Consider the following 25130-nt stretch of genomic DNA (forward strand, 5'->3'; position numbering starts at 1 on the left):
TATAGTGTTTAAAACAGTGTGGAGCACACAGAAAGTGCTATATCAATGTTTGTTAAATAAATTATGTTGAGGAGTCAGTTGTAATAGGATCTTTGTACAAGATTTTGGCATAAGAGTTAGTGGTAGGGGCCTAAAATACCAGCCATGGAGCTGAGTGCAGGAAACACCTAAGTCAGTATGTGCCCATAAAAAACTCACCTGATGGCGAATTTCTGTGGAGAAATAAATATTTTATGGGACTGGAATAACAGATTTTACATTGCCTATAAACATTTATTTAGCATGTACTTCTGAAACACTACATACCAAGAGTCCTGTCTAACTGCTTTACATATAATAATTCATTTAATTCTCACAGTAACCCTATGATATTACTCCACTTTACAGATGTGGAAACTGAGGCACAAAGAGGCTGAGCACCTTGCCAAAGTCATACAGCTAATAAGAGGCAGAGCCTAGACTCATACACAGGTAGTCTGGCTCCAGAGACCAGGTTCTTAAACCTCAAGTTAAAATGTGACATATATGGGCACCTGGGTGGCTCAGTTGGTTAAGTGTCTGCCTTCAGCCGAGGTCATGATCCCTGGGTCCTGGGATCGAGCCCCGTGCCCAGGTCCCTGCTCAGTGGAGAACCTGCTCCTCCCATTCCCTCTGCCCTTCCCTCCTCCTCCGCTCATGCTTTTTCTGTCTCTCTCTCTCTCTCTCAAATGAATAAATGAAATCTTTTAAAAAAAAATAAATAACAAAATGTGACATATGAAGGGGCTGGCATTTATTGGGATCCTCACAGGCTCTGTCTCCCTGAGTCAGAACTGTTCTGTGTGCACTGGCTCACTTGTCATGCACTACCATAATGGAAAAAACAGTAAGCACAGATGCTACCCTACAAGATGGAAAAGATTTTGAAATACCCCTTGAGGGGTGCCTGGGTGGCTCAGTCATTAAGCATCTGCCTTCAGCTCAGGTCATGGTCCTGGAGTCCCAGAATCGAGTCCAGCATTGGGCTCCCTGCTCCCCAGGGAGCCTGCTTCTCGCTCTCCCTCTGCCCCTCCCTCCTGCTTGTGCTCTCTCTCTTGCTCCGTATCAAATAAATAAAATAAAATCTTTAAAAAAAAAAAATACCCCTTGAACATACAGAAAGTCAAAACGGAGAACTGGGGATAAATGGGAGTCTGAAGTTAAATGAGTCTTAAATTTCACAGGATCATAACTAATCACTTTTGGTATTCACATATATTTTGCAAGAAGACTTAGAACCCTCTGAGTGTTGGTGAAGAACACAGTAAGCATACCTATATCCTCCTCAATTGAACAGAGGATTATTCCAATCTCTTTGCCCTCATCCCAGCACCCCCACCCTACCTCAAATTGGTCCACCACAAATAAGGACATATAAGCAAACTAAGACCACAGGGGTAGTAAGTACCAACTACACAAAACACAACTTTCCACACAAGAGAAATTGCAACAATTGTGGTGGAACACTTTTGAAAGTTATCTGCAACTTAGAAATCCTGCCTAAGGCAAAGGATGCAGACTTTTTTCAAATAGCCCAAGATAAAAATGAATTTTTAAATATGATAAATTTATCCCCCATCCTGAGGACCAAAGAGGCACTTCGGCAACTTACCAAGAACAATTAAAGCTAGAACACTGTCAATAATTTCTCTGCCTCAGAGAGAAAGATCAAGAAAGACCCAACCCAGTACCTCCCAAGGACATGGTGCAATTTCTCAATTCTTCCTACGGTTCAGCTCTGATTAGTGAAATAAGAGTTTAAGAGCGCAGAGGCTTTCTAAAATGTTTGCAATCACAGATCCTGCCAACTGCTGCTACCCCATTAGTTGAGTACTTTTGCAAGCTTCTAAAGCGGGGATGTTAGCTCCTGGTTTGACAATAATTCAGTGAACAGAAAAACTTCAATATGCTTTCTGCCCAAAATGGTCAAAACAGACACAGAGGTTTCAGGAGCCTGATGCCTGAGCCTCCCACAACTGCTCAGACAAACCACTCTATCAATCATGATTATTTGGTGCCCCCCTCTGGCCTCTCTGCAGCAATTTTATTTAGCTCCTCTAAGAAACTGAACAAAATTTCTAAACAAAAGTCCAGAGTGGAATCACAAAAATCTGCCTGTGAGAGAAACCTCATTTTGTCTGCACTTACAATATAATTATTCCCATTCTCCAAGGCAAAGGAAAATCTGTCAGGGCTAACTGTGTGCTTTTAAATTCACAATGTACTTAAGGTGATATAATTTTGCTTTATGTATTTTTAAACATCCCTCAAGGAGCTAGAGAACTCTATCAGTTCCTCACAGTTAAGATTAGGCTACCTAGGCTCCCTTCAGAAGAGTAAGACAATTTACTTAGGAGAAACCATTCTGTAAAACAGACAGCCTTAGAACACTGGGCAGTTAAAAAAAAAAAAAAAAAAACCACTGGGCAGTAGAAACCTGTATCAAATATCAGGTTAAATAATATTATTAATTAATACTTATACAATATAATTCCCATCATTTCAAGCTATTCATTAGTCTTCCCCCAAGTCCTCTGGGGTTCTTAACTAAAGAGACACGAGTTGTGTCTAGTCACAGAAAGCTTCTAGTGAGTCTCTTCTCTGTATCCAAGGACTCCTTTGCTATGGCCACTCGTGGGAAGACCACGCTCCTTCTGCTAGGTTAACGTGGTCTGACTTCTTTTGGGGACAGCACACACATTGGTTTCCAGTTTATGCCACTGAGGAGCTGGGCAAGGGGACAGGGCCATTCATGCTCATAGTTAGAGCTGAGCCAGTGCACGGGCTGGAGATAAGGGGAAGAGATCATGCCCCATGGGGTTTCCAGAACAGTGCTAAGAGTGTCAGATCCTGACAGACAGGATGACAAGGGGAAGTAAAGCTATAAAGGAGCCAAGGAGGCTCCTTGTGGGTGACAAGAAGGTTATCATGGAAGAAGGCTAGGTACATGGTTGGTTTTAGGTGTTAGCGGCAGTCCCTGACGTAGCAGGCATGAAGAAGATAGACCTAAGACACAAACAGAAGATTCCCAGGAAGCCCTAATTCTTCTCTCCTTTTTATTTATTTATTTACTTTTTAATTGAAGAATAGCTGACACACAAAGTTACATGAGTTTCAGGTGAACACCACAGTGATTCAGCATATGTGATGCTATGCCCACCATAAATGTAGCTCCCATCTGTCACGTACAACACCATTGCATGACCAGTGACTCTATTCCCTGTGCTATCCCTTTCATTCCCTTGACTTTTTCATTCCATTACTGGAGGCCGGTACCTCCCACTTCCCTTCACCCATTTTGCCCATCCCCTCACCCCCTTCCTCTGGCAACCATCAGTTTGTTCTCTGTATTTATGGATCTTTTTCTGCTTTTTGTTTACTTATTCATTTTTCTCAGATTCCACATGTAAGTGAAATCAAATGGTGTTTGTCCCTGTCTGACTTACTTCACTTAGCATAATGCCCTCTAGGTCTGCCCATGTTGCCACAAATAGCAAGATCTCATTCTTTTTTTATGACTGAGTAATATTCCATTGTGTTTATTTATCACATCGTTTTTATCAATCCATCTATTGATAAACACTTGGGTTGCTTCCATGTCCTGACTGTTGTGAATAATGCTGGAATAAACATAGGGGTGCATATATTTTTTTCAAATTAGAGTTTCTGTAAATAGTAGTGGAATTACTGAATCATACGGTATTTCTATTTTTAATTTTTTGAGGAACCTCCATACTGTTTTCCACAGTGGCTGTATCAATTTACATTCCTACCAACAGTGCATGAGGACTCCTTTGTCTCCACATCCTCACCAACACTTAAATTGTCTCTTTTATTCTAGCCATTCTTGATAGGTATAAGGTGATATCTCGTGGTTTTGATTCACATTTCCTTGATGATTAGTTATGTTGAACATTTTTCCATGTGTCTGTTGGCCATCTATATATCTCCCTGGAAAAACGTCAATTCAGGTCCTTTGTCATTATTCAGATTATTTGCTTTTTTGGTGTTGAGTTGTATAAGTTCTGTATGTTTTAGATATTAGCCCCTTATCAGATACATCATTTGTGGGTATCTTCTCCCATTCAGTAGGTTGCCTTTTCATTTTCTTAATAGTTTCCTTTGCTGTGCAAAAGCTTTTTATTTTGGTGTAGTCCCAATTGTTGGCTTTTGCTTTTGTTTCCCTTGACTGAGACATATAGAAAAATGTTGCTAAAGCTGATGTCAAAGAAATTACTGTCTAAGAGGTCTCTGGGTGGCTTGGTCAGTTAAGTGTCTGACTCTTAATTTCAGCTCAGGTCTTGATTTCAGGGTTGTGAGTTCAAGCCCCGCATTGGGCTCCATGCTGGGTGTGGAGCCTACTTTAAAAAAAGAAAAAGAAATTATTGCCTATGTTTTTTTCTAGGAATTTTGTGGTTTCAAGTCTCATACTCAGGTCTTTAAACCATTTTGAGTTTATTTTTGTGTGTGGTGTAAGAAAGTGGTCTAGTTTCTTTCTTTTACATATAGCTGCCAGTTTTCCCAGCACCATTTTTTGGGAAGACTGTCTTTTCCCCACTATATATGCTTGCCTCCTTTGTCATGAATTAATTGACCATGTAAGCATCAATTTATTTCTGGGCTTTCTATTCTGTTCCATTGATCTATGTGTCTATTTTGTGCCAATATCACACTGTTTTGACTACTACAGCTTTGTAGTATATCTTGAAATCTAGGATTGTAATACCTTGAGCATTGTTCTTTCTCAAGATTACTTTGGCTATTGGGGTCTTTTGTGGTTCTATACAAATTTTAGTATTATTTGTTCCAGTTATGTGAAAAATGCTGTTGGTATTTTGATTGGGATTGCATTGAATCTATAGATTGCTTTGGGTAGTGTGGACATGTTAACAATATTAATTCTTCCAATCCATGAGCAGGGAATATCTACCCATTTGTTTGTGTCATCTTCAATTTCTTTCATAAATATTGTATAGTTTTCAGAGTACAGGTCTTTCACCTCTTTAGTTAACTCCTAGGTATTCTTTTTAGTGCAACTGTAAGTGAAACTGTTTTCTTAATTTCTACTTCTGCTACTTCATTACTAGTGCACAGAAACACAACTGACTTCTATGTATTAATTTTATGTCCTGCAACTTTCCTGATTTCATTTATTACTTCCAATAGTTTTTTTGGTGGAATCTTTAAAGTTTTCTCTATATGTCATCTGCAAAGACTGACAGTTTAACTTCTTCCTTACCAATCTGGGTGCCTTTTATTTCTTTTTCCTATCTGATTGCTGTGACAAGGAACTCTAGTACTATGTTGAATAAAAGTGATGAGAGTGGACATCCCTGGGGTGCCTGGATGGCTCCATTGGTTGAGCATCCAACTCTTGGTTTTGGCTCAGGTCATGATCTCAGGGTTGTGAGATGGAGCCCCACCTTGGGCTCCACACTCAGCATGGAGTCTGCTTTAAATTCTCCATCTTTCCCCCTCTCTCTGTCCCTCTCCCTGCTCATGTTCTCTCTCTCTCTTTCTCAAATAGATATAAATAAATAAATAAATAAATAAATAAATAAATAAATAAATAAATAAATAAATAAAATCTTAAAAAAAAAGTCAACATCTTTGTCTTATTCCTAATTCCTAATCTTGGAGGAAAAGCTCAGTTTTTTAGCATTAAGTATGATGTTAGCTGTAAGCTTTTCATACATGGCCTTTATTATGTTAAGGTATGTTCCCACTAAACCCATTTTCTAATTCTTCTTTTCTTGCCCTTTATTCAGAGTTCTGAAATTCAGGGACTTCCTGGATTGGAACATGCAACTGTTTCTTTCTTCTAAGTGGTAAAAAATAAAACTGAAAAAGTCTCTGAGGAAAAAAAGATCAATTAAATTTTAGTATTAGGATAAGGAGCAAACCATGGGCACAGCCACAGTACTTTTTCTGAAACCTATGATGCAATTAAGTTTATACTCAGTAAACATTCTCATTTGGGGAAAAAAAAAAAAAAATGGCCCAAGAAAGAGTGATAAAATTAATCCAGTGAGGACTTGGCTTTAGTACTATACTAGATCCTACAGAAAACAAAAGACCAGATGGGCAGGAGGCTACATATGCACCATGTACTCACTAAACATTATGAGTATCACAGTTAAAAAGCCGAAGATGGTTCTACTAAGAATAGTTTTATTTTCCCTCAATATCATCTTTAAAGCAGTACCTGGTAAAATTATCCAAGGAAATGACAACTTAATAAATAGTAGTTCCCAGTGGTGAACTACTCACTACAAAAATATTTTCTTGGGCAGATGAGATTAACTGAATCAGAAATCCATTGACACTGAAGTCACACAACCAAATTCCCTATCATAGCACTTATCACATTGTGTTAGAGTTGCTTAATATCTTCATTTAATTTGTAGATGGTATAATGTTTACCTTTTTCTCCCCAATGCCCTTCACAGAGTTCAACATATAATAGGTCTTCAAATAATGTTTTCTTGGATTCAACTGAATGTCCCTTTACGGTCATTTTGCTCACTGATTTAATAAGGAATAGTACACTGCAAATACACATTCTACTCTTTCATAGCTGGGTGTTGTTTTTAATTTAATAAAGGAGGGTCTGATCTGGGAAATACTGTGTTATTTTAGGTCAAATATTTTAGTGCCATCTCAGAAAAAAAGGTAGGAATCCTGGGCCAGGTGGACAGCTCCAAGTGTCCTGTCAATGATCCTATTCTAGCACCCACAATGGGGAACAAAATTTATTATTTTACATTTGTCAAATGAAAAAGTAAAAATATAAAGCTATTTAAACTGTGAATACCCATAAAAAAGGAAAAATATTATAATCCTCAATCTTAGGTTTTAACAAGGATTTCAAAAGAGTTCTCTAATACTTCCATGTCTTCTCTGGAAAATATAAGTGAATATGCAGTAACAATTTCTTCCAAAGTATACATATAGAAATCAACAAACACCCTTTATTTGTGTCACAATTGAAACAGTTGGGGGGGGGGGTGCCTGGGTGTCTCAGTTAAGCATCTACCTTCGGCCCAGGTCATGATCCAGGGTCCTGGGATTGAGCCCCATATCAGGCTCCCTGGCTCAGTGGGGAGCCTGTTTCTCCCGCTCCCACTCCCCCTGCTTATTCATGTGCTATCTCTCTCTAATAAATAAAATCTTAAAAAAAAAAAGAAAAGAAAGAGTTGGCTCATTTAATCAATTATTTGAGTTTGTCTGTTTTCCACCTACACAGTCTAGTATGGCAGGACAGACAAGACCCCAACAGGCAGGTTGAAAAGAATGCTTTAGTTCTATCTGATTCAGTGATCCTCTTCCAACATTATGTCAATACTGAAGGGGATAATAATGAGTCAGATAGTTTCAGGTAACTCATCTCCTGCCATCCTTTCTACCCAGCAAGTAACATAACTCACCTGTCTTACGTGCAAAGAGGACACACAGCCTTGAATCACGAGTAGGTCCAAGAGCAGACACGGTGAGGCCTCTTAGAGCAGCCCTGTCATATCCAATGGGCAAATCCGTTCCAGATGACCAACAGCCCCTCAGTGCCCAGACCAAGAATTCCAATACTATTCTCCTATCTAAGACATATTGCCTATGGGAGCACAGATATTCTTAGGAATGATAACAACTATAAAATCATGTTTGATTTGATTCTATTTTCTGGCTTCCTGCTCTATGATGTTTGTACCAAATCAACCATCACCTTTTGTAGGGGAAGAAGATGTCTGCAAGACTGAAGATGTCCTTATCTCACTGCCCTTTCTATGCTGAAATTAATAAGAAAAGAAACCTTCAGTCATTAAAATTCTTCATGCAAGCACAGTCTCTTCCTGCTCTCCACTTCACACACTTGATCGCCTGTGAACGATTGCAAACGTGTAAGTTTCCAATCTAACTTCCTCAGGAGAGTCAATGCTACTGTCTATGGCATGGAAACTTCCTCTCTTGAGACATTTTACACAGTTCCGAGGATGCAACAAATCTCATTTAGGAACAGCACACCATCACCCACATATTAACTTGTCACCCTGAGTAATAAAGTTCACAAACTCCATTTCATTTTCTTCTTCACCATGTTGCCTGATAATATAAAAAGGTGTCACATCCCTTTGATTTGTAGCTTGTGTGTTTGTGAAACAGCATCTCCACAAACAACCTGATGAAGTCAAGGAAGCTGGATGACTTTTTTTCTTTAATGCCCAGGTCTATTTCCCAGTAAATATTTATGTGCATAAACATAAAAGTGTTCAATGAGGTGCAATCTTGGTAATTGCACAAATAGGAAAAAGTCAAAGCATGATTGTTCTGAGGTGGGTAGGATTTCTAGACTCACTGCCTCTATTAAAAGCAGTGACCCCAATGACGTAGGCAGGTATGGCATTTCCAGACCTTTCAATTACTGAGTAAGATATCAAAAAATACCACATTGGTCATATATAATTGAAAAGTAGCTATCTGCTCCTCCACAGCTTTCCTTAATTTAGGTGTCTTCTGTGATGTGCAAAATATATTTATACTCGATCTACTTTAACAGCCTGTTTTCTAATGAACATATTTGTGGTTCACTCTGACAGACACTTCACTACCAGTCATTCTTTCACCAGCATTATATGGGGAGAAAAGAAGAGCAATCAATCACAGATGCTGTGTGGATTTCTAGCAACCATGTCTGCAGATAAATAATGGAGACTTTGTGTGTGTGTGTGTGTGTGTGTGTGTGTTGAGATCATCAGCTGTTCTCCTCATTATTCATCATCTTAAATCTACTTGGGAGTATCCTAGCCTCTATCAAAGATATGATAAAATCCGACACTTTTTCCCTGAAATGACCACAAACACAGTTTTTTGTCTATAATTCAAAGGGCTCACAGACTTTTAATTTCACCAATCATGGATGATTTCAGGTTAAGAATCTCTGTTCTAGGGTTATACCTACGCCTGATTTGAAGCCATCACTATGGCAGCAGTGTGGGGAACGGGTTGGAATAAGCCAAGAAAGGCTGCAGTGCAGGTGTGAAAGGTATTTGCCATTTGCATCAGAACAGTGAGCAATGAGGGTGGTTTGACCAGGGTACAGGCAATTGGAAGTAAGAAAACTAGGAAATAGAATCAACAAAACATGAAGACTGAAAGGGTTTTCTTTTTTTATATCTAAATGGAAAAAAAAAAAATTTAAACCTTAATCCTTGGGGCGCCTGGGTGGCTCAGTCGTTAAGCGTCTGCCTTTGGCTCAGGTCATGGTCCCGGGGTCCTGGGATTGAGCCCCACATCGGGCTCCCTGCTCAGCGGGAAGCCTGCTTCTCCCTCTCCCACTCCCCCTGCTTGTGTCCCCTCTCTCGCTGTGTCTCTCTCTGTCAAATAAATAAATAAAATCTTTAAAAAAAAGAAAAACCTTAAGCCTTAGTCACATCTGATAGCAAATAAACAAGACAAAAATATCAAGTGGAAATTTGGTCTTTGAAAAATGTTAAGGCATGTATTGTTGTGTCTTTATTTTACATGAAACTAAGCTGCTGAAAACTAGTAAAAAGAGATTCCTGCACAGAATTTTTTGTAGTGATTGGGTAGTTTGGCTATGTGATTTTTTCCAGAATTCCTAAAGAAGGCTCGTTTCCAGTTCATCCACAGGCTGTGTTCTGCAGAGGTGGCAATGCCAACAACACATTCTATTGCATTTATAGTGACCAGAAAGGACAAATTCAAAGAAAGTTTATATACAAAGAGGTTAGATCCACAGGCCTTTCCCAGCCACCCCTCCCAACCTGGTGGTTATCTGCACCACCACCATCCCTCCTACCACCCTCCCTAAAAGATGAGAGGCTTATTATCTGGAGAAATCAACCCTGAATGCTTCAGACATAACTAAGGTGTAGGAGGTGGGGAACATGGAACAGACAACAGGTAGAAGTGAAATTTCACAGTGAATAGTAATCCCCAGCCCCCTTCTTCTAGAATGCCACAGGCTGGGCTTAACTCCTCACCCAGGGCAATATATTAGAGGATTCCTCCATGCCCCTCCCAAAAAATCCAATAGTCCCAAAGAGAAGACACCACAAATTGGAAGGCTCCTAATGAAAAGGCTGAGTCCTCTCAGAATAAGCCATCAGCAGATAAGCCACTCCAACCCAAGGCTTTCAATCAGCTTTCTATTGCCTCACTCTTAATATTAAACAGCCAAGTAACACCAGCCTTGAGAGAATCCTCTAACAGGAAAAATAAACAGAGCAAAGTATGACTACAGAGACAACAAAGACAGTGCAGGATAGAATAAAGTGTTTTTAAAAACCTATCATTAACATTTTCTGAGAAATGAGTTTATATTAATAACAAAGAGTGCCATTGAAAAGGAACAATGGGAGACAAGAAGTTCTTTAAAATTAAAAATAGTAGGGGCACCTGGGTGGCTCAGTCATTAAGCGTCTACCTTTGGCTCAGGTCATGATCCCAGAGTCCTGGGATCAAGCCCCGCATCGGGCTCCCTGCTCTGCGGGAAGCCTGATTCTCCCTCTCCCTCTCCCCCTGCTTGTGTTCCTTCTCTCGCTTTGTCTCTCTCTGTCCAATAAATAAATAAAATCTAAAAAAAAAAAAATTAAATTAAAAATAGGATAGTTAAAATTTAAAACAAATCAATGAAAGGAAAAGAGAAAGATTCTGTTGTGTATTTCAGATAGTATGCCTTTTTGGGTTGTGTTTGATAACTAAGAAGTTAAATACCTACAAGACAATAAAAAATGCATACAATGGTCTCTGCCTCTCCCTCCTGCCGCAGAGCTCCTAAAACCCTAGTAATTTCTTGTGACAGAAGTACCAAGAGCATCCTTTTTTCCTAATATTTGGTCTTTGATCCCAGTTCCTGATTCGGGGTTCATAAAAGCCTTTAGTTTCCTGGGTGATGCAAATGTCTTTGGTTCTGATCAGATTCTGGATGGCTCCCAGATGGGAACCCGTCACTGGAAAAACCACACCATGACTAGAAGCTTAGAATTTTCACCCCCAACCCCTCATTCTCTAGGAGGGGAAAGAGCTGGTAATGGAGTTAATAACTGATGAGCCTACATAATGAAGCCTCCATAAAAATCCCAATAGTAAGGTGCCTGGGTGGCTCAGTCGGTTAAGCATCTGACTGTTGGTTTTGGCACAAGTCATATCTCAGGGTCATGAGATAGAGCCCTGAGCCCTGCACTGGGGTCTGCGCTTAGCGAGAAATCTGCTTATCCCTCTCCCTCCTCGTCTCCTCCTCCCGCTGCTTGCATGCACATATGTGTATGTGTGTGTGTGTGCATGCGTGCACACTCTCTCACTCTCTAAAATAAATAAAGACTTTTTTAAAAAAATTCCAATAGTATGGGGGTTCAGAGTGTTTTCCAGTTGGTGAACATGTCGATGTACCAGGAAGGTACACCCCAATTCCACAAGGACAGAAGCTCCTGTGCTTGGGACCCTCCCAGACCTAGTCTAGCAAATTAATCAAACCTGGGAAGGAGGTAATGGAAACCTCTGGTTTCTAGCCTATGAGTCAGAAAGCACAGGTGACAACTTGAACTTGTACTTGGCATCTGAAGCAGGATGGAAACAGTCTTGTGGGACTGAGCCCTTAACCTGTGGGATATGATGCCATCCCTGGGTAGATAGTGTCAGAATTAAGTTGCAGGGTGCCCTGATGGTGTTGTAGAAAATTGCCTGGTGGGGGAAAACTCCACATATTTTAGGACCAGAAGTGTGGTCAGTGTGGTAGTTGTGTAAGAGTGAAGGAGAAACATAGGAGGTAAGGTAGGGGTTTTTCCTAATACCCCACTCTATCCATCTCTATCAGCTGCACATTTTATATGTTATAGGAAGAGATCCTCAGGACAGCAGATTGTATATCCATAATTTCGATCTTTAGTTCTCAGATTCATGTGCCAAATGAAATTCTTAAGAAAATATTCTGTGGTTAATTCTACACACTTACCTCCCAGCTGGACTGTAAATTTCTGGAAAATAGAAGTCAAATTTCCTTGGTTTATACCTAGTATTTCACAGTACCTAGTACATTTTTGGCCATAATTAGGTGCTCTAAGAAATCCTTTTTTGAAAATACACTGAAGTATTCCAAACATCTCCAAATCTTTGGGGACAAAAGAAACAGGGGAGAGATGTTCTAATGAGTGTTAAATATATGATGGTGGATCTACTAAAAGAATAAGAAAAATCATCACTACTTTTGAGTTAAATAATGGCAGTTAATTAGATGTGGAAAATTAACACATTTTATTTCAAAGTGAAAACAACAGAAACATTTGACTAATATAATTGGCAAAGTATTTACGATAGTCACTAGAGCATTAAGATAGATGCCATGAGTTTTTTCTAATACAGTACAAGGAATCTTTATCAGTGGCCTACCATGTGCTAAACACTGTGTTAGACATGTCTGAGATAAAGATGCAGAGATGAACAAAACAAAGTTGTCTCTCTTCAAAGAGCACAAAATGTAGCAGGACCACATTAAAGTAGACTATGGTAATCCCTACAGATAAATTTCAGCCCACAGGAAAAATGGAGTTGAAACAGGATTTTAGAAGAAGTCAATATAAGCACTCTTGAAGAACAAATCAGGAAAACTGAAGGGAAAGTAGTATTCTGAGCTACAGTGATAAACCATCCTTATTTGCCTGAGGCTGAGGGGCTACCTGGCAAAGAGGAGACTTCAGGGCTAAACCTAGGTAAATTCTGGACACACTGGAACAGTTGACTATCCTATTATAAGCAGATGGAACAACCTCATTGAAAGGTAAAAGAAAATATAGATATTTGGAGACCTAAAGAATTCCAGAATTCCAGAGTGTACATAAAGGAGACAAGCAGAAAACAAAAACGGAGGGAGCTAATATTTCTAAGGGGCACATGTGCCACATAAACAATTTGGAGTGTAATTCTAAATCAAAGGAGAACCACTGATGGGTTTTGCTGAAAGGAGTGAAATGTTCTGATTTGTCTTTGGAAGGATCATTATGAATGCCCTGTGGAAGATAAATCAGAAAACTAAGACAAGGGGGAATTGAACTGGTTAGGAAGCTGCTGTATCAATTCATGAAAAAAAAAAAAAAGACAGAAATATGGTAACTTTACCAAAAACATAGAGATAAATTCCAGAGATATTTAGGCAATTGAAACAATAGGATTTAGCACATATATGAAGCATCAATAATGACTCCCATGATTCTGGTTTAATAGCTCAACAGATGGAAGTTTCATTCATCAAGAATGGCAATAAAAAAGAAAGAACAGACTTTAAGGTGGAGACACTTGGGGAGGGGAAGATCATGAATTCTGCTTCATTTGCTGAATGGAGTCCCATAGAGGGTCCTAATCAAAGCAGCAGCAGGAGAATATTTTCAGTATAGTTCTTGTGCCCATGACTGAGCTTTAATACAGAGACAAATAGAAACTCCAAGCTAGAGTGGTATCAAGGAATAAGGGAGCAAAGAGTTTTAAGAAGGAAACGATGGGTCAGTATCAAAAGCTTGCAAAGAAATCAAAATAATGAGTCTGAAATGTGTTAAAAGATCTTGGTGATTTGGAGCAAATTAGAGACCTTTTCCAGAGCAGGTTGAGCGAAGAGATGGTGACTAAAACTTTACAACAGTGAGTAAAAATGCCAGAAAGCAGGGAAGGAAATTATAGGCTAATCTTTCAAGAAGCTTGGCTAAAACAATACAACATTTGGCTCCTGCTTCAAAAAAGTGACATTCTTTTGGAAATTAAGAGTCATCTAGACTCTGCCAACAAAGTCAGCATTTTTAGGCATTCCCCAACCCTTGATCATATCTGTGGCTGTAAAATTCTACATCAATAAAATGTGTTTAATGACAGAACCCCCAAAATAAACCTATCAATTTTTGCATCAAATTAATATATATGATAAATCAAGGTTATGTTTAGTTGAAGCTTCAACTTTGCTAAGAAAAAAAAGTAGCATTGCTTAATGGGGTATCCTAGGCAGTGGGAACTGGTTTCTACTACTGAAAACAGTCCATGAACAACTCTAGAGGCAAAAATGAATTTTCCAAGTGATTTATGCAGCTTAAGGTCTAAAATTTTCACAGTACAATAAACTCTGTGGAGTCCTAGTCAAAAAACAAAGTACAATCTGTAAAAATGGAAACAACTGACCTTTATTTCTAGAGATAGCAGCTCCAAGTATCAAATGGGATTTTTCTCCAACCTAAGTCACCAGAATTATACTTTCGGTAAATTGTCCCCAAATCTGCCCTTATGATAATTACAGAAGTCTGAGGAGGCTCAGGTATGCTGTGATAACAAACAACCCCAAATTTTTAATGATTTAAAGAGAAAAGATTTATTTCTTATGTTACATATCCGAAACAGCTTAACCAGGCGTTCTGCTCTTCTTAGCCATTCAGAAACACAGACTCACAGAACTGCCACCATTTCAAACATCACAGAGCAAAATGCCTTGCAATCAGCCAGAATAACAAATGTCATCTTTGCTCATAAATATTTAGCTAGAACTACTCACGTGGCCCAAACCTAAACATAAAAGGACCGCAGAATTAGGGAATTCAATCGTACCATGTACCCAAAAGGTGAAGAGACAGACACACTGGGAGAATTTTGTTAATGACTACCACATATATTATACTGATTAGACTCACAATTATGTATGATATATTTTCAAGTTTTATAAGTCCTGGGTGGGGACCACCCTTCGTGTATTCTTTCTATGTCACCATACTAACATCTTACTTTATCGACTCACATGTCCTAATCAAACCAGAAACTCTCAAGAAATCCAAAGCAGAGTTTAAATATTACTCTAAATGGGGTTATTTGTACACACTAAAAGAATAATCACACGCAAGGAAACATCATGTTTTTAAAGCGTTAACAGAAAAATAAAATTATTTTCTATAAGGATAATTGGATACCATGTTGTTAGGGAGATGCAAGTTCTACATTTCACTGGCAAATGAGTACCCTTCTTTAATAAAGGGCTAATCAGGATTTATTCTTCACTTGGGAAGACAGAAAGAGAAGGGAATGTTTTCATGGGCTGCTACTGCCACAAGCCTTCTCCCTGAACAATTCCCTCTAGCTATATTTTTAATTGATTGGCTCCTTTCCAGACATCTTTACATTATGCAGTGAAGCAGAAGAAATGCAATGTTTTGACCTTGACCTTATAGTAAGAATTTCTTTACAAGTTTTTCTCCTAAGCCTGTTGCTCCCCAAAGCCAGACAAGCTTTATTTTGCTGCAATGAGATTATTTCTTCAATAAATTCAGAATTGTTAGCAGCCTACAAATTAATTATCAAATGAAACTATTAAGAGCACATTTGGAAATTGTGTTTGTATGCTCATACCAATGCTGTTTGTATAAAACATTTTTTTCCATGTAATTCCTTCCAATCTCTCTTGTTCTATCATCCCATTCACCATGATTTTTGCAACAACTAAGTCCCACTGATAGCTCTATGATAACACTGGTTTCTCCTTACTAATTTATTCAGAGCCAATGACTATGAAGCAACCCTCTTCCTAAACCAAAAACCTGCCTTTTAGAACAAAGCTTCTTTTTTGTGTTTTTTTTCTTTCTAAACCAGGACACTTCTCTGAGCATCTTCAAAGAACAAGTTTCTAGAGTCAGTTTTCCCTTTTTTTTTGAACTTGTAAACTGAATCAGTTCTCCTCTTAGCTGCCCATTTGGTATTAGATGTTTGTGGTACTTGAATTCGTGTGGATTCAGGCATAGCCTAAATTTGTATAAATCCCTCAAGCTAACATTGAACAAATGATTTGACCAGGTAGCTCTCTTCTTAAGGGTAGACTTATTTTCAAATTGAAGTAAAATAGCCAAAGTTAATCCCTGACCCCAACATTAAAAAGTTAAATAGATCTGTTCCCCCTGTGCATGTATTCACATGCAGCGATGCTAATTAAGCCTAAACTTCAGGACCTCTCATTTGCCCAAGGCCCAGAGAAAATCCCTAGCATTGCTGTATTCATAATACTTACTATTTTCCTTAAAGAGGGGCCTAAAGCTGTTATAAGCTTCAGCTCCCACAAAATCTGGATCTACCCTATATGTCCTATTAAAATTAGATGCAACTCCTTCTTGGTCATCATAAGACAGATAAAAAGAAATAGTCAAAGAAAGAGTTTTTTCTCATTTTTGAAAGAATATTATATAAAACGAACAAAATTATGGGTATGCCAATACCTGAGAATAAGGTAATCAAATTAATAAACCTAAGTATTATAAGAGTAGAATATTTTAAAGAAGTAGTTGCCATGGAAACTGGTACAACTATATATATATGTATATATACAATTGTATATATAATAATTACACAAGCTGAATTTATTTATATTGCTGTTAGTGTAAATAGATGGCAAATTCCCTCTTTTGTCTACCTTTAATGTTGACTTTAAGGATTGCAAATATTTCTAATAATAGCAACCCACTGAAGGTTAAGGCTCAGACAGAACAAGCACTAGTCAAAGCAGCAGGAACAGCTTTAGTGAAATCACAAAGACAGAATTCCCACAATGAAACTCAATGTCTTTATGGTGGTAATCTCTAAAACAGTAGTTCATAACCTTGGGGGTCAAAAGCCTCCCTCTGAGACTTTAATGCACGTTATGGATGTTTCATCCAGAAAAATGCATATTCATATTGATGCATATAATTTCAGGGAGTTCTTGGACCTTAGTTCATATGTCCTTAGAACTTAGGTAACAAACCCTTGATTTATCATCTAGAAATTATCGTATATTATATTCCTTGGTTTCAACAGAAATGTTATCTAGTGGCCATATCAATATTTGGTTATTTATATATGAAAGACACACCTTCCCTCTAAATAATTTATTATATAACTTAATTGCAAACAAACCTGACATGTGGCTATGACCCAGACTTTCAATTTAATTTATTTGTTTGCTTAACTGAAACCAAGAAGCACTTTTAACTGTAGGAAATTAGCTCTGTAACAGAAATGAACCTGAAAGAAAGAGAGCAGGGCAGGAGAGGCACAGAACATAACGGGATTCACGCTGCCCAGAGATGGGATAAAGGCAATGCTGACAAGACCAGCCTGCCTCATCAAACCTCTTTGATGTGTGTGTTGAGATTCCTGTGTTGAATGAAACTTTTGAAGTCTGTATGGATGCTGGAAGTGAGAAGGGAGAAAATAAAAAGCTCGATTAACTAAACAATTTACTTCTTTTGTCAGGACTTCATCTCCCTCCTCACTGGGCTGCAACCATCTTCCTGGTCTCATCAATGAGCACTGAAATGATCCACAGCCTGGAATTCGTCTGTGCTCTATCAAGAAGCATCTAAGTGGGTTTCTCCCTATAGCTGGCAGGTCATGTCTACTACCCAGGTGTTTGCTTGGTTTCTATCCTGATGGGGTGCAAGTGCTGATGCTGCTGGGTAGAGGATGACCTTATTCTCTCACCCAGCCCTACTGTTCTCATGATTTTTTTTTTTTATTATTCCTTTCCTTGACTTAGTCTACAATAATTATGCTCTCTTTGCTCCTGCCAAGTTAGTGACTTCCTTGCATTGGATTCTAACTTCACTGTGTCCCCTAATCCTCAAATGCCTACTTGATTTCAGTCCACTCCCTTGTCTGACTCCCAGCAGTACCAGTATGTGGACCGACACACTCAGTCCCATTCAACACATGCAGGGGCACATGCTCACTCACCCTCATAAGCAGCCACCCCCAGGCCCTTGGTTTTATACACTCACTCACTCACATCCAGTCCTGCCATTTACAATCACTCAGCCCCGCTCATGCTTACTCATATAATCATCTACAGCAGTCCCATTCATTCACATTCCTGCTCACTGCCATAGCATCCTACTCGTACTCCTTCACACGTACAACTAGTCAGCCCACTGACTTCCATTCAGTCTTGCTCAGTCCCACTCAGCCCCCCACACTCACACTCAGGCTAGTCAGCTCACTCAGTCACACAGTCACTGGTCCCTCTCCCTCATAAACTCACCATCCTGCACACTCAGGATGGAGCCACATTCATACTCAGGGCCATTGATACTCTTCATATTCATACCCCAAGCTATACCCTGTCACAAAATGTTCCAGTTCACACCTAGTGACACCTAGTCCCACTCACACCTAGTCACATGCAGTTCCACTCACACGTAGTCCCACAAAGTCACACTCACACCTAGTCCCATGCAGTCACACTCATACCTAGTCTAACACAGTCCTACTCACACCTGGTCCCACTCTATCCTACTCACTCTGTCATTTGCTGTCACAGTCACCCAACCTCATTAACAGAGCCTCTCTCCTCTGCATGCACTCACACTTGCTCACCTGCAGCACTCATGCAGACTTTCCCCATCATATGCAAGCTTTCTTTGTCTGTCCAGGCTCCACAACAATATACCATAAACTCAGTGAATTAATAACAATAAACATTTACTTCTCACAGTTCTGGAAGCTGGAAGTCCAAAATCAAGATGCCAGCAGATTGGGTGTCCGGTAAGAGTCCTCTTCCTGATTCATAAAAGATGTCTTTTGCTGTATCCTCACATGGTAGAAAGGTGAGGGAGCTCTCTGGAGTCTCTTTTACAGGAACACTAATCCATTCATGAGAGATGAAGCATCTCCTAAAGAACCCACCATCACATCAAGGGTTAAGTTTCAACATATGAATTTCTGGGGGCAGGGGTGGGGACACAAACATTCAGTCCATAACACAAGTTTACTCATACACTCACACCTAGTCCCTGCACTCAGGTACAGAAATTCCCAGCCCCATTCACACATGCACTCACCCACACTCACTTGGAGTCCCATGCATGTGGGCATACATATCAAGTCACACATACACACAATACACACGTACACATACTACCAAGTCCCACTACACACAAGTTCCCATGCTGAGTCCTACTGACTCATACACAAACACCCAGTGCCACTCCCTCACACTGAATCCCACCTACCCCATTCCACCCTCCCTCTCTCACACTCAGTCACAGCTTCACCCACCTACCTTCCCTCTCCCCACCCTCACGGACACCCATACCCAAAGTCACTCACTCCTTCAGTGACCTGGTCAACCAAAGGGCTGCCACACTCAATAATATTTTTTCTTCCCAAAGTGTTATTTTTTCACTAAGCAATAGCAGAGAATGGCATAGTAATATGGTCTCCTCTTTTTTCTAAGGTTTTCAGTGGTATCCCTTTTTATTTAGGTGCTAAAGGAACAGGGCTACCTGTCCTAAGAGAAGGGTACTTTAAGTTCTGAATGACTTGAGAAGCTTCCTTAGAATAAAGTTGAATTCAGTTAGGAAAACCCACACTGTACTTCAAAAGAGAAAACTGAATGCGGGGAACTGGTTCACAAAGGAGCTGGAAGCACTAAAGAGCTTTCAGTGGAGAGTGAGGCACTTCTAGAAATACCAGTTCTAGAAAGCCACTAAGACCCATAAGGAAGGGAAGATAATGGGAAGAAGTAGTGTATTAGCCAGGGTTCTACAGAGAAACAGAACCTAGGAGGGAGAGAAGGAAAAAGAAAAGAGAGAGAGATTGTAAGGAACTAGCTCACGTGACTGTTAGGGTTGGCAAGTTGGAAATTTTAGTGCTGGCTGGCAGCCTGTAAATTCAGGTACGATTTGATGTTACAGCCTTGAGGGAGAATTGCTTCTTCTTAGAGAAATCTCAGTCTTTGCCCACTCACATTATGAAGGGCAATCTGCTTTACTTCAAGTCAATTGATGGTACATGTTAATTACATCCACAACTACCTTCACAGCCACATCTAGTGTGTGACCTAACAACTGGGCACCACAGCCTAGCCAAGCCGACATGTTAGGTTTACCCTCACAAATGGTGTTACAGGAGCTCAGGGTAGAGGTCACCTAGCAAGAGCTGTTTAGAGAGGAGACATAGCCAGCGCTGGACACTGATGCAGGGAGAAGGGAAAACCTGCAGGGGCTCCCTCCTTCTGCTCTCCAGTCTACTCCAGTGCCTCACACTGGCGTAACCCAACTGAAACTAGTTGGCAAGAGATCTGGGAAATGTCATTTGCAAGGGTCAACACCCTTGGAACACAGCAAAGGAGGGAAGGGTGGGAGTGGGACTAAAAGTATCAGGAAAGACTAGCAGGGTAGGAATAGGAGTTTGAGGTCTGTGAAGTGTTTGATTTCTGAAACCAGGTGCCATTTGACCCAGGAAGGAGATGTGTACATGAATTGAAAACATTCAGACTAAACATAAAGCAACCTCAGCCATGCTCTGTTCAGAACACTGGAACTACTGACCCTCAAAAAACTCCTGGGGCCTGGGTTACAAAAAGGCTTTTGGTACCTGCAAACAATGGTATTCATGGGCCAACCAGACTCCAGTTCACTCTAAGCCTAAGTTGTAGGAGGACAGACATGCTTTTGAACCAAATAAGCCTCCTGTGGGGCCATCCTTGATTTCACTGGCAACTGGGTGAAATGATCCCCCAAAATTGCCATTCCCCCAGGGCCATCAGAATGCCAGGAATACAGGGGATATACAACGAAAATGGGATGAATGATTTCTTGCGGGTTTTATTTTTTATTTTTAATTTAATTTTATGTCAAGATGCTTGCTCGGGACTCTCCAGTGATTCCATTATCTTCCCAACCATTCTGGAAGGACTGGGGTATGTTCAATCTTTGGATGTCATATTTATGAATCCATGTCCTGCAGTTTTGTCTTGATGAGGTAAAGATCTCTTTTATCATTAAAAGAGGGACTTAATTATGCTGTTAATTATATAGTCACATTTATCTCCAGGTAAATAAATGTAAATGGGACATTAGAGGCTAGCCAAGGAGAATTTCTTCTTCAAACACTCCAGAAGCTATAGAAAAGAATGCAGCAGGATCTTACAGTTGATAGGGAACCCAATTTTCTATACTATGCAGAAATGTTTTATATAGGAGATGCCTGGCTGGCTCAGTTGGAAGAGCATGCAATTCTTGATCTTGAGGTTGTGATTCGGCCCCACGTTGGGTGTAGAATTACTTAAAAATAAATAAATAAACTTTAAAAAAAGAAATCTCTTATATAGGATCTCAGAAAGTGATCATCTGTCCCTTCATAATACTCAAAATTCAATTTTTTAATTCATAAAACTCAAAAAATACTCGAGGACCTACTATCTACAGGTACTCAAAGTGCCAACATATAGGGATGAATGTGAAGAACAAGTTCCTCTTCTCATAAAGATATCATTCTAGTGATAGGAGACAAAAAGAGAAAGAGAAAGAAGCAAAAAAAGGAAAGTAATTCCAGATCATGATAAATGCTCAGAATGGGGGCTGGGACATGCTCTTGGAGAAAGTGATATGGAGACTGAAAAATGAGAAGTACTACCAAATGTCATTTAATTTAACATAAAATTAAATAAAAAATAAAAAATAAAACAACATCCAAGGCAAATGTGATAGCCCTGACATGGGAATAAGCTTGGCATGTTAAAGTGAAGGAATACCAAAAGCCACAGAGCGAGTCTCCACTGGAGTATCAGAAAGGTGGAGGGGCACTTTTGATTGTCACATGATAGCCTGGTGGTCTTGCTGCTAGTTCATAAACAGGGGCCAAGGATGCTAAATTTCTAGCACTATTCAAAGTGGTCCTGCTCCAGAAAGAACTTTCCCACCCAAGATATCAGCACCTCCTTTGAGCAACCCTGACAGACAACAGTGAGTGAAATAGATAAAGGGGAGGTCAAGGAGTTAGATTGGGGGCACATCAGAAGGGCTTTGGGGTCACAGTAAGAGTGAAGAAGTGCAACCGAAGTCATTAAATGCCCAGTAAGCAAGGAAACATTTTCAAAAGTCCTAGAGAGAGGAAGCATAACACCTTTTATGCAACATTCTATTCCATCACAGAGTCCTGATTTAGAGGATCCTCTTTATACTTAAATTGAGTCTGACTCTCTGTAATTTCCACTTAAATTTCTACTAACACAGAAGGAAGCCCCAGAAGGTTCCCTCTTGGTCTGAATCTCCACCTTCAGACTCCATTACACCCTGGTCTGGGGCCAATTCTATAACCATTAGAGCAAATTCCACAATTCACAGGTCCATATCTCAAGTGAAAATGAAATCCATTTTTCCCATTTCTTTGTTGTTCCCACTTTATCCTTTTCCCTAGCTCTTCTTAGTAACTGGCTGTTAGGACTCAGTCCCCATGTTCTATTCCAGATGATTACTTCTACTTGGATAGAGGGCCTGCAACTTATAACTGCTAAGAGCCCTCATTCTCCTAACACTGGACCCTACTTGGTTTTTGCCAATACTTTCAGCGTTCAAATCCTGCCCATGAACCCTAAACCCATAGCAGATGTTCTATCACTTCCAACCAGACTTTCCTAATGCCCACCACATGGCTACCTGGCTGCATTTCCATGCGTCATCTTGTTGCCGACATGTCTGTGTTCACACTATGCCAATCTGCTAAGATGCCCACAAGGGAAGTAGACCATTATACAAGAGCAATGACTTGGGAGTCAAACCTGGGTGTGAATCTGATGCCATAGTTGACTAACTGTGGAATTCTTTTTAATCTCTTAGAGCCTTAGTTTCCTAAAGCACTGATGATGGTGATGATGATAATGATAGGGCCTCAAAGCTCTGTAATAAGTAACTGAGCATGACATGGGTCTTCAAATGCAGCTATTGTTATCTTCATTTATTATCATTGCTGGGCCTTTCTTTTTTTTCTGAGGGGAGGGGGAGAGGGGCAGAGGAAGCGAGGGAGAGAGAATCTTAAGCAGGCTCCACACCAAGCGTGGAGCCTGAGGCAGGGCTGCATCTCACAACCCTGAGATCATGACCTGAGCCGAAACCAAGAGTCAGATGCTCAACTGACTGAACCACCCAAGCATTCTGGGCCTTTCTAATAAAGGCCAAAAGCTTCCACTTATCACCAGGCACGTTGGATTCTTTGCCCTCACTGCCCTTTTGCCTCCCTAAACCTCTGCTCCATGCTAACAAGTGTGCCCGTTTACTGGTTCTGGTCCCATCATGAAAAAACTGCACTACAGGCATGACTCCAAATCAGTGCAGCTACTTGAGTTAACCAAGTCACAAAAGACTATTGAGCAGGAAGGGGTGGGTGTACACAGGAAGAGGTAGATGCAGAGAAGTATTCTTGGAATGCCAAAAAGGTAGGGCAATTGCTGAGGATAAGGCTAAATGGAGGTTTGAGACAGGAGAAAATAGCAGGGAGTGGGAAGGGAGAACAAAGGAACTCTTATCCTCAATTATCCTGACAGTTCTGGGCTTGGCCTACATTAGCAGAATCTTTGTTTAGACGTTCATTTTGCTTTGGCTGTAGAGGCCCCTCCTGGTGGGATTGCGGGGAGTTTTATAACCCATCGTCCCACTGCTCTCTCCTGTGGTTTTAACTGATTGGGGAGGAAGGGAACCAGTCAGTACAATTAGGTCCCTTCCATACAACACAGCTGCATTTCTTCATAGATATTTACTTTTGACAAGTAATTTATGATGCTTTCAATGACTATGGGCTGTTACTGGGGCCGGGGGAGGAAAGGATTGGAGACAAGATTGCTGGGAGTGTTCTGAGGTCGCTTGTTGTAACAGGTGGCCTGAAGAAACTGCTCACTTGAAGCGAGGCCACAGCTGCTCTCAGCTGGCTTGACTGAGGCAGAAGCCTAACTGAACCCGGACCAGGCATAACCCAGGTGCACCAAGGGAACAGCTGCCCCTATTTTAACTGGGGGAAGGAAGTGGCACAGATTTGAAAAGTAATATTTTAAGAACCAGAGTGCAGAGGGATGGCTTGATTCCACTCCTTTTTATTATTTGCCATAAAGAGTTTATTAACACATACTGAGTGAATGATGGTGTCTCTTTAGAGGGTTTTCACCAATGTCGATGACCAATGCTTCTCAGACTTTAATGTGCAGAGAAATCCCTGGGGACCTTGTTAAATTTCAAATTCAGATTCAGGAGGTCTGGGATGTGCCTGAGATTCTGCATTTCTAACAAGTTCCAGGCAATGGCAGGTCTGCTGGTCCATGGATGACACTATGAGTAACAAGTCTGTCAACCACACAGCACTTCAGAATACAAGATTGCTAAGAACACTGGTAAGCTGTCAAATGTTAGAAATGGGCTATCAGTAGGAAATGAAAGTAAACTACACACTGATGAGATTTTAAAGGAAATTGAATGACTAAAGTGCTCATTAATATTAATGATCTAAAATTGCTCTTTTGACCTCTTAGACTTCTGATCATATACTGTGGGCTTAAAAGTACCTATTACAATTGTATCAGAAATGGCTTAGTGTATGAATATTTCAATTTCTGAGAAATTTAACTACAGCTTTTTTTTTTATTACTCTGACCATACAATCAAGCAGCCAAGGGACTCTTTTAAATTATTGAATTTAGCAATTTAACTATATGCAAAGTTTTAGAAAGGCTTTTCCTCCACTTTGGCAAAATGTTTAATTCTGATGCCTAAATCAGTAAAAATTCAGGGCAAATATCAGTGAGAATGCACTGCATGGAGAAACCTGGGAGCAGAGACCCATGCAAATGATTCACTGCATGTGCCGTAGCTGACAGAGAAAGAACATCTGGCAGTATTAAGGCAAGGCTCTTTCGACCTTCTCCCTGTCTCCCAATATGAAATTGCACTATTGCTGTTCTGTAAGAGAAGGAGATGAAAGGAGAAAGCTGCGGTGAGCCAGGAGGAGGAACCTAAGAGCTGGGCCCTGCAGCCCTGGGGAGTCTGTGAGAGGAAGAAAGAAACAGAGCAAACATTCGCCCTGCCCTCTCTTCCAGGCGAGGCAGGAGCCACGTTAGAGAAACTGAGGGTCCAAAAGAAATACAGAGAACTGGGGACTGCCAGTGGGGAGTGTGGTGAGGGATGGACACAAACAGGTGAAGGCGAGTGGGAAACACAGCTTCCAGTGATGGAGTGCATAAGTCACTGGGGAGAAAAGGCAGAGCATAGGGAATCCAGTCAATAATAGTGTGATAGTGGGCCTGGTGACAGACCATGGCTACACTTGTGAGCACAGCATCACATATA

At 40.2% G+C, this 25130-nt stretch overlaps 1 long non-coding RNA gene across 1 annotated transcript in view; it reads right to left on the bottom strand.

Annotated features, from left to right (window-relative positions):
• The window catches only part of LOC123863354 (uncharacterized), a 334785-nt gene that overhangs the window by 257066 nt on the left and 52589 nt on the right, over positions 1-25130 (bottom strand). The window contains exon 3 of the long non-coding RNA XR_010406625.1: positions 18503-18689. This is a non-coding gene — a long non-coding RNA (uncharacterized LOC123863354). The remainder of the gene's footprint in view (positions 1-18502; positions 18690-25130) is intronic.

The sequence above is a fragment of the Mirounga angustirostris genome, unplaced genomic scaffold (assembly GCF_029215605.1).
Source record: "Mirounga angustirostris isolate CCGP_5_RB_7025 unplaced genomic scaffold, mMirAng1.0.hap1 SCAF_1, whole genome shotgun sequence".
Taxonomy (NCBI): Eukaryota; Metazoa; Chordata; class Mammalia; order Carnivora; family Phocidae; genus Mirounga; species Mirounga angustirostris.